Genomic DNA, 15,967 nt, shown 5'->3' on the forward strand with positions numbered 1-15,967 from the left:
TTTTGATGTTAAAAGATCACTCTACTCCAAATATGAATAACATGGAAATGGGTTTTGAACAATGATACATGTATAACCCAGTGGAATTGCTTGTCAGCTCTTGAAGGGGAAGGCAATGGGGGGGGGGGTAATCATGAGTCACGTAACCATGGAAAAGTATTCTAAATTTAAAAAATTAAAATTAAAAGATTAAAAATAACAGCAAGACAGAGGGAGGTAACCCTTCATCTTGCAGGGCTCATACTTCTCACGTCATCATTGCCTTCTTCCCACCCCTAATCTGTATTCAGCTTTCTCCAGGCCATGGCAAAATGCCCTTTATTACAAGAAAAACCTCCTCTACTGTGAATAGAAGAGAAGGTAGTTGAGCGAGTAAGAACAGAGGAAAGACCAGCACAGATAGTTCAAAGCCCTGAGTGGGTTCACATCAAGGTGACAGGGGCTCAAAGAAAAGAGAATTGTTGTTTAGACCAGGATCCAACCTCAGAAGAATTTAGAGCCAGAGGGATGGGGGATCAGGAAGAGGAGGGAAGGAGTCATAGCACTTCAGAGCTATCATTTATGCCAACTTCCTCATTTTTTGAATGAAGAAACTCATTGGACCCATAAAGGTAAAGTGACTTTTTTAAGGTCACAGAGTTGTGTGGGTCTTCCTGACCCCTAGTCCAGTGTTCTTTGCACTATACCCCACTGCCTTAGCAGAGACTCAGGCCCAAATTAGGGCTGCCAAAGCTACATTGCATGGACACAGCAGGACAACCCAGCCCAACCCAAACCAGGTGCTGGTTTATAGAGATAACATTGTGTTTACAGACTTTGGCATTAGTTTGGGTGAAATCATATTTGGAAAGTTGTCTTTCCCTCCCACACCCTGGACTCATGGAGCAAACCTGTTTCTTCATCCAGCTCAAAACTCCCTTGGGTTTCCATTGGATCTCTTTACTCTGATCACTCTGTTTCAATGACAGGGAAATGGTGTGGGGAACCATTTTTAGCCAAATATCCTGTGGGTCTCTGCTAAAAATTACTCAATGTCTATAACCTGGATGGTGGACTCCATGGTTCAATATGGCCAACCCAAGCCCACTGAAGCCATTTTCTTTCTTTTTCCTCTCTCTTTTCTTAAAAAAAAAAAAAAACTTTTACCTTCCATCTTAGAATCAATACTATGTATTGACTCCAAGGCAGAAGAGTGGTAAGAATTAGGCAATGGGGGTTAAGTGACTTGCCCAGAGTCACACAGCTACGAAGTGTCTGAGGTCAAATTTGAACCCTAGAATCTCTCATCTCTAGGTCTGATTCTCTAGCCACTTAGCCACATTACTGCCCCTGGATCCCATTTTTAACAGTAAGAAGAACTGAGGCAAGTATAAAGTAGGTACAAATGTCTCTACATATGGGCTCTTTGGTAATACATATGGTCTCTGGTCAGTACATGGGAATTTTTTTTATTAAATGTGGACTATTGTGTAAGCTTAGGAGACTTTTCTCTGTGCACTTCGGGTATATCATTCATGGATGTCACAGAAAGTTTATTTGGGGGCATGAATTTTTAACCTTTTTGTAAAAAGAAACAACTTTTAATTTCTTTCCAAAGACAATATCACAGGACCGTGGGGAAGAAGGGGAAAGTAGGGTTAAGACTGTGGAATAGGGAAGATAGTTAATGCTCTCTTTCCAATGAATAATTCAATTTAATTTGGCAAATATTTATTAGATGCCTACTTTGTGCATGGCACTGTCAGTTAACAGGTATTTATTAAGCACATACTATGTGCCAGGTACTGTGCCAAGCCTTAGAAATACAAATACAAGTAGAAAGGAAGATCATACCTGCCCTCAAGAAACTTATATTCTAATGAAGAAAGATAATAAAAGAAAAGGCGACAGGAGAGAGAGACTAAGGAAACCAGACAGGAACATGATAAAAGAAGTCTAGGGTATAGCCCTCTACTCCTGACTCTTTGAACTTTCTCCACCATAGCACCTCCTTTACTTATAAAATTCACTCTATCCTTGTAGCCCCTTCCCCTGGTTACTCAGTTTCTACCAGAACCTCCATTTTAAGGAACCCAAGCCAACCTTTTCTTCATTCTTTCCAGGCACCATCCCAAACTCTCCAACTTTCTTCACCATGTCATTATTCCTTCTCCTACCTCTCCCCTTCATTTTCATCATCCTTTTACATGTTATCTTTTCTCATTAGAATATATATATTCTTATATATAATTATAATGGAATATTATTGTACTCTAAGAAATGACAAGCAGGATGCTTTCAGAGAAACTTGGAAAGACTTACATGAACTGATACAAAGTGAAGTGAGCAGAACCAGGAGAGCGTTGTACACAGCAACATATACATATATATACGGTGATCAGCTGTAAATGACAGCTATTCTCAGCAAGACAATGATCTAAGATAATAATTCTGAAGGAAACATGATGAAAAATGCTATCCACATCCAGAGAAAGAACTGAAGGAATCAAAATGCAGATCAAAGCATATGGTTTTTCACTTTATTCCCTTCATAGTAGATAGATAGATAGATAGATAGATGGATGGATGAATGGATGAATGGATGGGTAGATGGATGATACAGATAATACATATGTACATATGTATGTATGTATGTATAATCCTTCACCTTACAGTGCTTACCTCACCATTGCCTTCTCCCCGCCCCTAATCTGTACCCAGCCTTCCCCAGGCCATGCAAAATGCCCATTACTGCAAGAAAGACCATCCCTTTGCTGTGAATAGAAGAAAAGGTAGTTCAACAAGAAAAGAGGGCTCTCTCTCTCTCTCTCTCTCTCTCTCTCTCTCTCTCTCTCTCTCTCTCTCTCTCTCTCTCTCTCTCTTTCTCTCTCCCCATGTCTTCTTCCACAACATGATTAATGTGGAGATATGTTTTACATGATCACACAAGTATAACCTAGATCAAATTGCTTACAGAAGGGAGGAAGGGAAGAAAGGGGGAGGGAGGGAGAGAATTTGGAACTCAAAATTTTGGAAAGCAAATATTCAAATTGTTGTTACATGTAATTGAAAAAATTAAAACATATATATTAAAAAGAAATAAACTTCTTGTAGGCAGGAGTAGTCTTTCTTTTTTGCTTATATTTATTTTCCTAAGGCTTAGCATGGTATCTAACACATAACACATGCTTAATAAATCCTTATCAGTATGTAGTTTTTATACATGTATACACACAAATACACATAACTGTCACATTCCTAGGTGAGGAAGCAAAGAGTTCTGTTCCCAATCATAATTTAGTTTAATTGGAATAAGCACAGGGCTATTATTTGTCAGTGTAGGTAATTTGCCCTGTGGGTAACCTACTTAGAGACATTTAGAAGTATGGTTTGATGTGCTGATCAGAGTAGAGAATGGCTGATGATTCCTCACTCTGTCCTTGAGTCTGACTCGTAGCCCCGTCTCTGCTCTTCACCTACCACCTTTCTTTGTGACTTTGGAATGCTCTGTTGAATTTTTCCAAATCATAAATTGGATTCTTGCCATAAATATCCCTTTGGAATAAAAGTCAAGGTGATGTAATTGATAGAATACTTGTTGTAAGAGTCAGGAAATCTTAGCATCAAGTCTTACCTCTGACACATAATTGGCTTTGTTACCCTGAACAAGTCCCTTAAATACTTAGTATCTTGGGCATTTTTCTAAAATTATAAAAGAAGTGCCATTTTGTATGATTTGCTTTGAGTGGTAGGAGTTTCCACCCTAGGTGAAGAGAGTTACCATATTGGGAAATTCTCACACCAGTCCCTTAGGGATACATATTACTGTTCTTAGAGAGGAGGTAGTTTTGTGTCATATTGTTAAGAACAATAGAACTATTTAGTAGAATATGTTCCCATTCAAGGATGTTTGGCTTAGATACCAGATCCATGTCTAGGACACTGAAACAGTCTTGGAAACAGCTTTAGAGTCACACTCACTGCTCAGGCAAACAAGAACAAAGTATCCTGAGGGAGAGATAGGAGGTGGCTCAGGTCAGGCAGACAAAACTCCCATCACCACCCCAGCCACGGCCTCTTCTCACATACCAGTGGACATAGCTCCGGACCCTGAACAGCAAAGCCTTTAAAATAGCAGTGTCCTACAGTTTGCTAGCCCCTATTTCCAGATTGGGCTGGACAGCAATAATTAAGGGGAGAAATCACTGTGGAGAAGGGGCCCACTTCACCACTTCCACCAATACCAATGGCTGAACAACTTCTCCCACAAAGCAGGTAAGCCCAAAAGTCCTAGAAGTGGTGACACCTCCTAGACCACAAGTCTTGCTTCCAACGCAGCCTCTACAGCCATAATCCCAGGAACTAAAACTTATGGCGATATAGCCTAGTACCAGCTTCACACATGCTATAGTCATAATGAATAAAAACCTAACAAAAAAGTTCTTTATACTAGAGGTGTCAGACACAAGACCTGAAGGCTATACGGAGCCCACAACACTTCTCAGTGCTCCTAAACCTGATTAAAATATAATTGGTACGAATGTAGTGGACTTCTCTACTGGCAGCACTGCAATGATCCAGGACAATTCTGATGGACTTATGAGAAAGAACACTATCCACATCCAGAGAAAGAACTGTGGGAGCAGAAATGCAGAAGAAAAACAACTGCTCTATCACACGAGTCGATGGGGATATGATTGGGGATGTAGACTGTAAAGGATCATCCTGGTGCAAGTACTAACAATATGGAAATAGGTATTGATCAAAGACACATGTAAAACCCAGTGGGATTGTTCATTGGTTACAGGGAGGAGGGGAAAGGGAGGGAAAGAACATGAATCATGTAACCATGGGAAAATATTCTGAATTAATTAATTAATTAAAATTTTAAAATAAAATAAAATATGATTGGTAAAGATTTTTTAAAAATTAATAAAATATAATAAAACATAGCTAATATTAGTATATAGTTTGCTAAGTCAATATATGACCTGCAAGGATCTTATGCATGATTCAGTGGCCCCTATTTCTAAGTCTGACACCATTACTTTACACTGTGAAGCCCTTGGCACTGCCAAATTGTTCAACATCAGAAACTGATATGATTTTATCAGTTTAACTAAGATTAAATAAGATGAATTACCATTTGCTTTACCATTGGACTTTATGGACCACAAGATATCTTCCCCTCATATGACTGGTAGCTGAAACCTGTATGTTTTGTCTCCCCCATTAGAATGTGAACTCCCTGAAAGCATAGCCTATCTTGCTGTTCTATTTATATCCCTGATGTCTTTATACATAATAAGCACTTTAAAAATGCTATTGGGAGGCAACTAGGTGGTGAAATGAATAGAGCACTGGGCTTGGAGTGAGAAAGATCTGAGTTCAAATCCACTCAGCCATTTACTACTATGATTGGTAGATGGAAGAACTTAGGGGAGGTGACATAGGAGAAAACCCCCTATATAAGAAAAAGCAGAATCTCTTGAAGGACAATCCTTTTGAGAAGATCGCTTGAGAAGAAAGCTCTTGAGAGAGGCTCTGGAGAAGGGAAACTCTTGGAGGACAATCTCTAAGGAGGTCTCGCTGGAGCTCCTCTGAGGGGACTCTGTCCCTCTGGAGGCTCTTGAGAGAGGCCTTTAAAACAGTCTCTGGCTGGAAAGCTCATTGAGGAGGACTCTGGCTGGAACTCTCTCTGAGGAGACTCTGTCACTAGAATTCTTGCTTAGACAGACCTTGTGGTGAGTGATAAAAGACTGACAAACTGATCTCTCTCTCTCTCTTAAGACTCAGATCGAGGCCATGTTGGCTTAAGGCCCTTCATACTTATTCCCTTTTTCTCTCTTTCTCTCTTTTCTTTAATTCCTCATTGTATTATTAATTAAATTCTCTATAAAACCCAGTTGACTTGGGTATATTCATAATTGGGAATATTTCCCAGGACACTGTAGTGAAACATATTTTCTGCGGTCACAAATTTACTCACCCACTCCTATATCTATCACAATTTAAGTTTCCCACTATTTTAAATATTACAATACCAGGCAAGCCACTTAACCCTGTCGCCTCAACAACAACAAAAAAGGCCATCTAGTTACTACTCCTATTTGGGGGCAGCTAGGTGACTCAGTGGATAGAGAATCAGGCCTAGAGTCAAGAGGACCTCAGATACTTCCTAGCTGCGTGACCCTGGGCAAGTCACTTAACCTCATTTGTCTATCCCTTACCATTTTTCTGCCTTAGAACTGATATTTGGTATCAATTCTAGGACAGAAGGTAAAAGTTAGCATTTGTTCACTAAGATGTCTCTGAAGATTTTTGTATCACCTGTACAACCAAACTACCTTCAAAGTAACAGCAGACATCTCATGATACAAAGATTCTTCTTCATAGACCTCATGCTACAGTTCCTCATATGACCTGCCTTAGAAAAAGGAAATAGAATAAATGTAGATATTAAATAGGAAGAAATACAAAGACAAGTTCAGAGACAGTAACTCTTAAGAAGCCTGCAGACTCAACCACCTTAACTGCAGAAAATGTGTGAAGAGGGTAAAAACAAATCAGATGCTTTCAAAGAAAACAGGGGAGGGGACCCAACCTGCCTAGCTACAAGATTTAAGTATAAAAGAAGGGAAACATTATTTCTCCCCTCCAAAAAAATGAAACACAGCCCATGTGAGGAGAAAAAGAAAACCCACAAAGCATGGAAGGCAAGGAACAAACGAGAAATAAGGCAAACCAGGGGGAGAAAATGGAAAACCTGAGAACCGTTTTGCTAGACTCCTGAATCAATTTTCAAAAGGAAGGAAGCCAGCTAGAAGATGAATAGGAAACTGAACATGCATTCAAAACATGGAGGTGGGGGAGATTATTTCTGGGAATGACTATGATGTAAGAACACAAGGCCTCTAGAAAATGTATTTTTTAAAAAAACAACAGACAATGGATGGGTTCCTTTGAAGACTGTGGGGCAAAGGAAAGCTCAGATATCCTTTTTTTTTTCTCCCAAAGGAGGTAGTTGACAAGCCAAATGAGTTATTTGTCTTTAACAAGAATATGAAGGAGAGTCCCACTCCCCAATGCCATGTCTATATTGTCCATTGAAATGGTCAGGTTGAAATGCCCTTTCTGAGCAATCATGGAGGAGGGAGAGACTTGAACTGGACCTGGAAGGGACAAATTGTATGGGATTAGTTGGAAGGGAAGAGAAGGAAGAGGAGCAAGTATTCTAAGAAGATGATCAGCAGAAGCAGACACAAATGAGTACTTTGTTGGAAAAGGAACAGAATTCGAAGGTGATACAAGATAGAGAAAAACCTGAGCATAATGGGGAATGAAGAGCGCACATTGAAGGAGGAAGGGTCCAAGGGATATAATATTAGACATGGGAGGGAGAATCTATCCAGGATAGGAGCCCAAGGACAGATCTACCCTTCCTAGTAGGCAGAGTAGGTGGCCACCTAAACCTTATCATTATGGACCTAAAGAATCTGCTAGTTAGGGTCTCCTGGGTCAAAATATTAATCTCATCTTCTGTCATTCTATCACTATAACAATTCACCAAGCATTTTAATTTTTATTTTCAAAACCCTTGCTTTCTATATTAGACTAGATATTAAACAACAGTTTCAAGGAAGAAGAGCAGAAAAAGAGAGGCAATTGGGTTTAAGTGACTTGCCCAAGGTCATACAACTAAGAAGTGTCTTGAGACCAGATTTGAACCAAAGACTTCACATCTCTAGACCTGCCTAGCTACCTAGTTGCCCCTCACCAAGCCTTTATTAAGGGTCTAATTCACATAACTATTATAGATTCTTTCCCTTGAGTGTCAAACATGCTTCTAAGTCTCCAAGAGCCTCCACTGATAAAGCAAATTCTCCTGGGAACTGTTGAGCCTTATCAGCTAACACCCTAACAGGGATTACTTGGAAACCAACTGAGAGCCAGAATGGGTCTAGGAGCTAGGAGAGAGGTGGTGGTGCCCAGGGGAGAGTCTGGTGCTCCAAGAGGAGTCCGAAGGCACCAAAGATAAGCTTAACCCTACCTGACAGATTTGCCATAGGCTAGCCCTGAGAGTTGGAATGAATGTTCTGTTAGGTGTCCAGGAGATAGAAGGAAGTCAGACTTGGGTAGAGAACAGAAAATAAGCTTAACATCTTTCTTGGTCTTCCTAATTACTGGTGCCCTTTCTCCAGAAAAGTGTTTATTTTGCATGTGAATGTGCATATCCTTGTATCATTTTTCAGTCATGTCTGACTCTTCATGACCCCATTGGAGGCTTTCTTGGCAAAGGTACTGGAGCGATTTGTCATTTCCTTCTCCAGCTCATTTGACGAAAGAAAGAAAGAAAGAAAGAAAGAAAGAAAGAAAGAAAGAAAGAAAGAAAGAAAGAAAGAAAGAAAGAAAGAAAGAAAGAAAGAAAGAAAGAAAGAAAGAAAGAAAGAAAGAAAGAAAGAAAGAAAGAAAGAAAGAAAGAAAGAAAGAAAGAAAGAAAGAAAGAAAGAAAGAAAGAAAGAAAGAAAGAAAGAAAGAAAGAAAGAAAGAAAGAAAGAAATTGAAGCAAACAATTGGTTAAATAACTTGCCCAGGGTCATGGAGCTAGTAAGTATCTAAAGCTGGATTTGAACTCAGGAAGACTCATCTTCCTGACTCCAAGCCTGGTGCTCTATCCATTGCACCACCTTGCTGCCTGTATGTATGCATATCTATGTAAATACATGTGATTTCTCCATCCCTGCTATGTATCTACGTATGGTCTTTCTATCCTGAATTTATTTTTATATGTGTGTGCAGGATTATATATATGGTGGTATATGTACTATATTATATAATTGTAGATATCCATGTATATAAATATATATTTATATATAAATATAAGTAAAGTATAAAAACTATGAGCAGCTAGGTGGGTAGAGCATCAAGCCCAGAGTCAGATGATCTGAGTTCAAATTAAACTCAATTAAACTAATTAAAGTTCCCTTAACCCCCATTGCCTAGCCCCTAACACTCTTCTGCCTTGGAACCAATATTTAATATAGATTCTAAGACAGAAGGTCAGGGGTTAAAAAAATAAAAAGTCATTTGTAAAGCTTTAGACTTTATATTCAAAGTCACTCAAAATTACAAAATTAGAAGGCACACTTATTAAGCACACCCACACACATTCTTTTACAGGGGTGCCATTTACCAGCACAAAGAGATGGCCCTCTCTCTGGACCCATCCTGAAATTGTGCCAATACCCATGAGTCACCTGATGTGGATTCTTCAACCTAAAGGGGATTTCCAAGATATAAAAACTCAGTAGAGGGGGCAGATGGGTGACTCGGTGCATAGAGACCCAGATCTAGAGATGGGAGATCTTGGGTTCAAACCTGGCCTTAGATACTTTCTAGCCTTGACTCTTAGGAAAGTCTCTGAACCCCCATTGCCTACCCCTTCATGCTATTCTGCCTTGGAATTAATACGCAATTTTGATTCTAAGATAGAAGGTACGGGTTTAAAAAAAAATCGTAGAGATATGCAAGCAAGCCTTAAGCAGTGATCAGAAAGTAAAATAGTCAAATCCATATTCATTTCTCCCCCACCCAGTTCTCTATTGGAGGTATGCATTCCATTGCATCCTAAGTTTTATTTTTATAGCTATTTATAATTAATATAATTTTAGGAAGGTACAGGTCCTTGGGCTCTTAAAGAGTTCATGGGTTGGCCACCCTGATAAGTTGCTATGGGTTACATTGTTCCTGGCCCACACACATCCTTAGTCCCCTGGCTTCTCCTCAAGTCTTTTCTGCTTTCAAGCCCTGTAAGGTAATACAGTATTATTGTTATTGACATCATACTTGGAGTCATGAATTAACCATAAACCATCTGAAGTAAAGTACTCTATAAAGTATTTCTTACTTATGGAAGAGATGTGAGATCAAGATTGGAGAAGCACACAGGTGGCACCATTTGGAACTGGATAGATGGGTGGACTTTCTTTTTTTTTTAATCCTTATCTTCTATCTTAGAATTAATACTGTGGGGGCAGCTGGGTAGCTCAGTGGATTGAGAGCCAGGCCTAGAGATGAGAGGTCCTAGGTTCAAATCTGGTCTCAGACACTTCCCAGCTGGGTGACCCTGGGCAAGTCACTTGACCCCCATTGCCTAGCCCTTACCACTCTTCTGCCTTGGAACCAATACACAGTATTAATTCTTTTTTTTTTTAAACCCTTACCTTCCATCTTGGAGTCAATACTGTGTATTGACTCCAGAAGAGTGGTAAGGGCTAGGCAATGGGGGTCAAGTGTCTTGCCCAGTGTCTGAGGCTAGATTTGAACTGAGGACTTCTTGTCTCCAGGCCTAGCTCTCTATCCTAGCTGCCCCCTAAAAGAATAGTTATTGATGGTTCATCTTCAATGAGGCAGGAGGTCTCCAGTGAAGTCCTGCAATGCTTTTTAACATTTTTATCAGTGTCTTGGAAAAAGGCATCAATAGCATACTCATCAGATTTGAAGGATAAGAGTCAGGATCCCAAAAGATCTTAATAGTCTAAGGCAGTGATATTAGACTCAAATAGAAATGGGGTTGCTAAACATATATAAGGACCCCTGTCCTATATATTGACTTGGAAACCACATATGAATAGTAGCTATATTCTATTGTGTTTATATTATTCTAGTGTGTTTATTTATATTATATTATTATATTGTATTTTATTTGTTACAAATACATTCTTTTAAACCCTTACTTTTCTGTCTTTGTAATAACTCTAAGGGAGAAGGACAATTGAGTTAAGTGATTTGCCCAGGATCACACAGCTTGGAGGTAACTGAGACTTGATTTGAACCCAGATCCTCCTGACTCCAGACCTGGGGCTCTATCCACTGTGCTACCTAGTTCCCCCTTCCAATACATTTTTAATCTGGTTCAAGCTCAACTCAGGCCTGGGGCTTGTTCAATACTTCTGAGCTAGAGGATTGGACTAGCTAAGAAGATGAATTCATTAGGGATACAGGTAAACGACTCACATTTGGGTAGTAAAAAATCGGTTTCAGAAGTACAAGATCACAGAGGCATGGTTAAATAGCAATTTCCCTGAAAAAGAGCTAAGGGGGTGTAATGGACTCCCAAATCAATATGAGTCAACAGCGTGATGTCGCAGTCAAAATACTAAAGAAATCTTGGGTTGCATTAAGAAAGGGCCAGGAGATGACAGCCCCACTGTATTCTGTCTCTTGACAGACCTCATTTGGAGTACCATGTTTGGTTTTGGGGTATTTTGATTTAAAAAGGACATTGATAATCGGGAGAATGTCCCAAGGAAGGCAACCAGGGGTCCATGTTTTTTAAGGATCTACTTAAGTGATTGGGCATGTTTAACTTGGGAAGAAAAGACTGGGGAGGTGGAGGGAATGGGCAGGGAGGACATGCTATGCTAATGTCTTCAGGTATTTTAAGAGTCGTCATATTGAAGGAGGATTAGATTTGTTCAGTATGAACCCAGAAAGGTAAACCATGATCAATGGGTAAAAATGAGAAAGAGGTCCATTTATGCTTGATGTCAGGAAATAGTTACTAAGAATTATAGCTGTCCCAAAGAGGAATGAACTGTCTAGGAAGGTTGTGGGTTCCTCCTTATTGGAGGATTCGATGCAGATATTGGGTAATCATTTGTCTGGTATGATGCAGTAGAGATTTCTTCTGTGTATGGATGGGACCACAGGTCTCCTAAGGTCCGTTCCAATCCTCCAGTTCTGTGATTCTGTAAAAAAACAACAACAATGAAATTCATTCCAAAACAGGGATGATGAGAGCTGAGTTTCCCAGAACAAATGGTCAGCCTCAAACTAAGGAGGCAGGATGGTCTTTCTCTGTATAAGGCTGATTTGTTCAGAGGAGTATAAAATTGGGGCAAAAAAAGGGATCCAATAGACATGACACTGGAGCTTGAGGTGAGATGGGAAGAAAGCTTGACATGAAATAAGAAGAAAGATGAGATGAGCCCGAGTCTCATTTGTTTCTATAATATTGAAAGAATCTTCTTGGATTTTTATCGAGTTCTCCAAGAGGAAAGGTCTCTCTCTATCTTCTCCCCAAGTAGGAAATATTTTATAGGGTACTTTTAGGTGGTTTATGGTTGATTTGTGACTCCAAATTTGATATCAGTAATAATAATAATAATGTATTTGCTTCATTCTCTCCCTCTTTGGTCAACTCCTCATCTAAGAAGGAAATGCATTACTTCCTTAACTGCCTTTGTTGGAGAAATCTGGCATCCACAAGGGAAAAGCTACCACCAGCACCAACAAGATGAAAAGAATGAATTTTTCAGCATGGTATAGTGTAAGGGTAGGTAGAATAGTCAGAAAGGAAAGACTCCAAATGTGCCTGTTTCCCAGATGGAAGCTACTGGAGTTCACAAATATACCAGATGCTTATATATGGTGAGAAAGAAGAGAAGTCTCTCTTTAAGGCTTCTCATTTAAAAAAAAATCTCTTAACTTCTGTCTGAGAATCAATACTGTATATTAGTTCCAAGGCAGAAGAATAGTAAGGGCTGGGCAATGGGGGTTAAGTGACTTGCCCAGGGTCACACAGTTGGGAAGTGTCTGAGGCCAGATTTGAACCTAGGACCTCCTGTCTCTAGGCCTGACTCTCATTCCACTGAGTCACTTAGCTGCCCTGTAAGGCTCCTCATATTGATATCACTGCACACCAGAGCCCCATACAGCATCAATATCATGTAACCCCAGCCATCAGCCCCAGTGCTCACTCTATACATGCCCCACAAATTCAGGGGCTCCCAAGCCTCTGGATTCTTCACCAGCTCCATCGTCATCCTCACTCCACAAACACTCCAATTAACCTTACTCATTCCTGCTTCTCTCAGGTTCTCCTGTTTAATGTGCTCATCAAACCTACCTAGACTCTGCCTCGGTATTCTAAATCCCATTGCAAACCCATCCAAAAGCCAGCTCTCCTCAACACCATGCCAAGGACCTTCCCATACCATCCTTTAAATCAATGGTGTCAAACTCAAATACATATGGAGGCACATGAGAGTCCCAGAAGGCCACACACTAATTTAGAAAAAAACATATTAATATTATTTAACTCATGTATTTTTATTTTTGTAAATATTTCCCAACTATATTTTAATCTGCTTCTGACAGCATTCAGGTGTGTTGTAGACTGAGTGAGACGATGTGTTTGATACCTCTGCTTCAAAGAACCTTGAGGATAACTGATCTTTTAAACAGCCATAGGAAATGTTGAGTTCTCCCGGCTCAGATCTCTACCTTTTATTTGAGTTTCTAGGACATAGGATGAGCTTTAGCACATAGTAGGTGCTCAATAAGGCTTCTTAATCTTGTCGTACATTTTTCTTGGGACCATTCTTTGACTCTTGGGTTTTTGAAGGAGATTGCCACAATTTAGAAAATGGCTCAGTTGAACTAAAGACCAAGAAGGCTGTGGGAATTGTAAGTGATCCTCCTGAACTCACTAACCTCTTATCTCCTCAGAGGCTGCTTAATAAAATCAGAAGTAGACTAGACTTAAGCAGCTAGGTGGCTCAGTGGATAGAGTGCCAGACCTAGAGTCAGGAAGATCTGAGTTTAAATTTGACCTGAGATATTTACTTGCTCTGTGATTGTGGGCAAGTCACTTAACCATGTTTTACCCCAATTTCCTTATCTGCAAAATAAGGTGGAGAAGGAAATGGCAGACCACCTCAATATCTTTGACAAGAAAATCCCAAATGGGTTCACAAAGAGCCAAATACAACTGAAATCAAATGAACACCAGCAAAGACTAGACTACTAGATGTATTGTTCCTTAACTCTCTCCTTCTACAAAGCTGGTTATACTAAGTGGCAGGAGAGCAAAGGAGCCAGTTAATATCTCAGTGTCGGACCACTTTCATTCTGACCATCCACCTAAGTGGCTTTTCCAGTTTATTTATGAAAACCATAGCCATAACATCAGGGGACAATGCCGTGTCTACATTCCTGGAGATATGGTCATCCTATGTATTCTACAACAAAGGACACGACCAAGGGTTAGGCAGTGAGGATTCTATGTCACAAAGTCATCAACAATCATATCCTTCATTGCTCCTTCTGTTGACACAAGATCCAGGCTCATTCTAGAAGTCGTGGATCTCTACCAGGCTACTAACAGTTACTGGAATAGCATTAGGTTAACCTGACGTCAATAAGATTGTGGATCATTTTTCATCCCTGAGGTGGCTGTTTAGGATGGGGCCAAAGATTTTCTGCCAGCCTCTGCCTCTGCCTCTGCCTCTCTCTCACTGATGAGTCATTCTAATCAATCTCAGTAAACATTTGTTGAGCACCACTCATATCTGTGGCAGCAACAAAAATACTCAACATGTGCAAGACCCTAGAGCATCGTGCCTTAGAGTCACTGGCATTCCTTAGTTCCCATGTCGCTGTCCTAACCATAATCCACCAGGTCTCCGGCAATGAGGTTGCCTGCTGCACAACCACCAGGGAGTTGGGGGCTTCACTTCCCAGGGTGTCACAGCAGGGAAAGCCCCCAGACTGGCAGGGACCTGAAGAGCAGGGTCACTGTGGCTCTCTCATTTGAAGAGAAAGCTACTGACATCTTCCATCCTTGATTATGACCCTCAAATGTTCACAACTAATTCTGGTGAGAGGTAACCAGCTATTTTTGCCACACTCCTGCCTCAGTTTGATGATTTAACTCTGGAGAATCCTAAATATTTGCAAGGCAGTAATAGATTCTGGTGCCCTAAAAAAGTATTGTCTTAATATTAATACTTAGTACTTTAACAGTCACTTCAATAGACTTTTAAGGAGACCTGTGTTCTTTTTCCCCTGTTCCCAGAGCTCTCTCCCTCCTCCACTATGACCAGTGATCTTCCTAGCTTTCTTTAAGCCCAGTCAAAATCCTCCCTTCTACAAGAAGCCTTCCCTAACTCCTCTTAATTCTAGTGCCTTTCCCCTGGTAATTATTTCCCATTTATCATACATATAGTTTGCTTTGTATATATTTATTTGCATGTTGTCTCTCCCATTAGATTGTAAGCTCCTTGAGGATAGGAAGTGGCTTTTGCTTCCTTTTGTAGCCCCAGGACTTAGCACATGCCCAACACCTAGTAGGCATTAATAAATCATTAACATCAATCAATTAATAAATAAAATTAACATTAAAGTTAATTTAAATTTGGTAAATTATAATTAATTAATTAATGCTTACCAATTGATTAACAGCTATATTTGTGAATGGCCCTGTTGCCTAATGCAATCAGTCCACAAGGATTTGTTAAGCACCTACTATGCATCAGTACTCATACTAGGCTCTAGAGACACAAAGACAGAAATAAAGGGACCTTTGCCTTCAAGGAAGTTACATTCTATCTGGAGAGACACATACAAAGTATGAAAATACAATCAAAATAAATACAAGGTAATTGGGGCACAGGATACTAATGAGTCAGGGGTTCTAAAAATGGCTTCACACAGAAGATGGCATTTGAATTGAGGGTCTTTTTAACTTACAGGCGTTGTCCCTCCTCATCTCAGCTTTTAGAATCCTCATTTCTATCAAGCTCAAGTACCATTTTCTACATGTTCGATTTGCTTCAAACCCTTTCATATAGAAGAGCGTCAATAGACAGCAACTTACCTAACATCATCCAGGAAGATTATGAATTTAATTCAATTCAATTCAAAGATATTGATTAGTCACCCATTATGTACCAGGCAGGGGCTGCTAAGTGATGCCATTGCCATAGAGGGCCAATCAGATCTAACCTCAGACATTCCCTAGCTGTGTGACTTTGAGCAAGTCACTTAACCCTGTTTGCCTCAGTTTCCTTATCTATAAGATGAGCTGGAAAAGTAAATGACAAACCACTTCAGTATCTTTGCCAAGAAAACCCCAGATGGGGTCAAGAAGAGTTGGGCATAACCAAAATGATTGAATAGCAACAAGGGACAAGGCACTGTGATA

The sequence above is a fragment of the Monodelphis domestica genome, chromosome 2 (assembly GCF_027887165.1).
Source record: "Monodelphis domestica isolate mMonDom1 chromosome 2, mMonDom1.pri, whole genome shotgun sequence".
NCBI lineage: Eukaryota > Metazoa > Chordata > Mammalia > Didelphimorphia > Didelphidae > Monodelphis > Monodelphis domestica.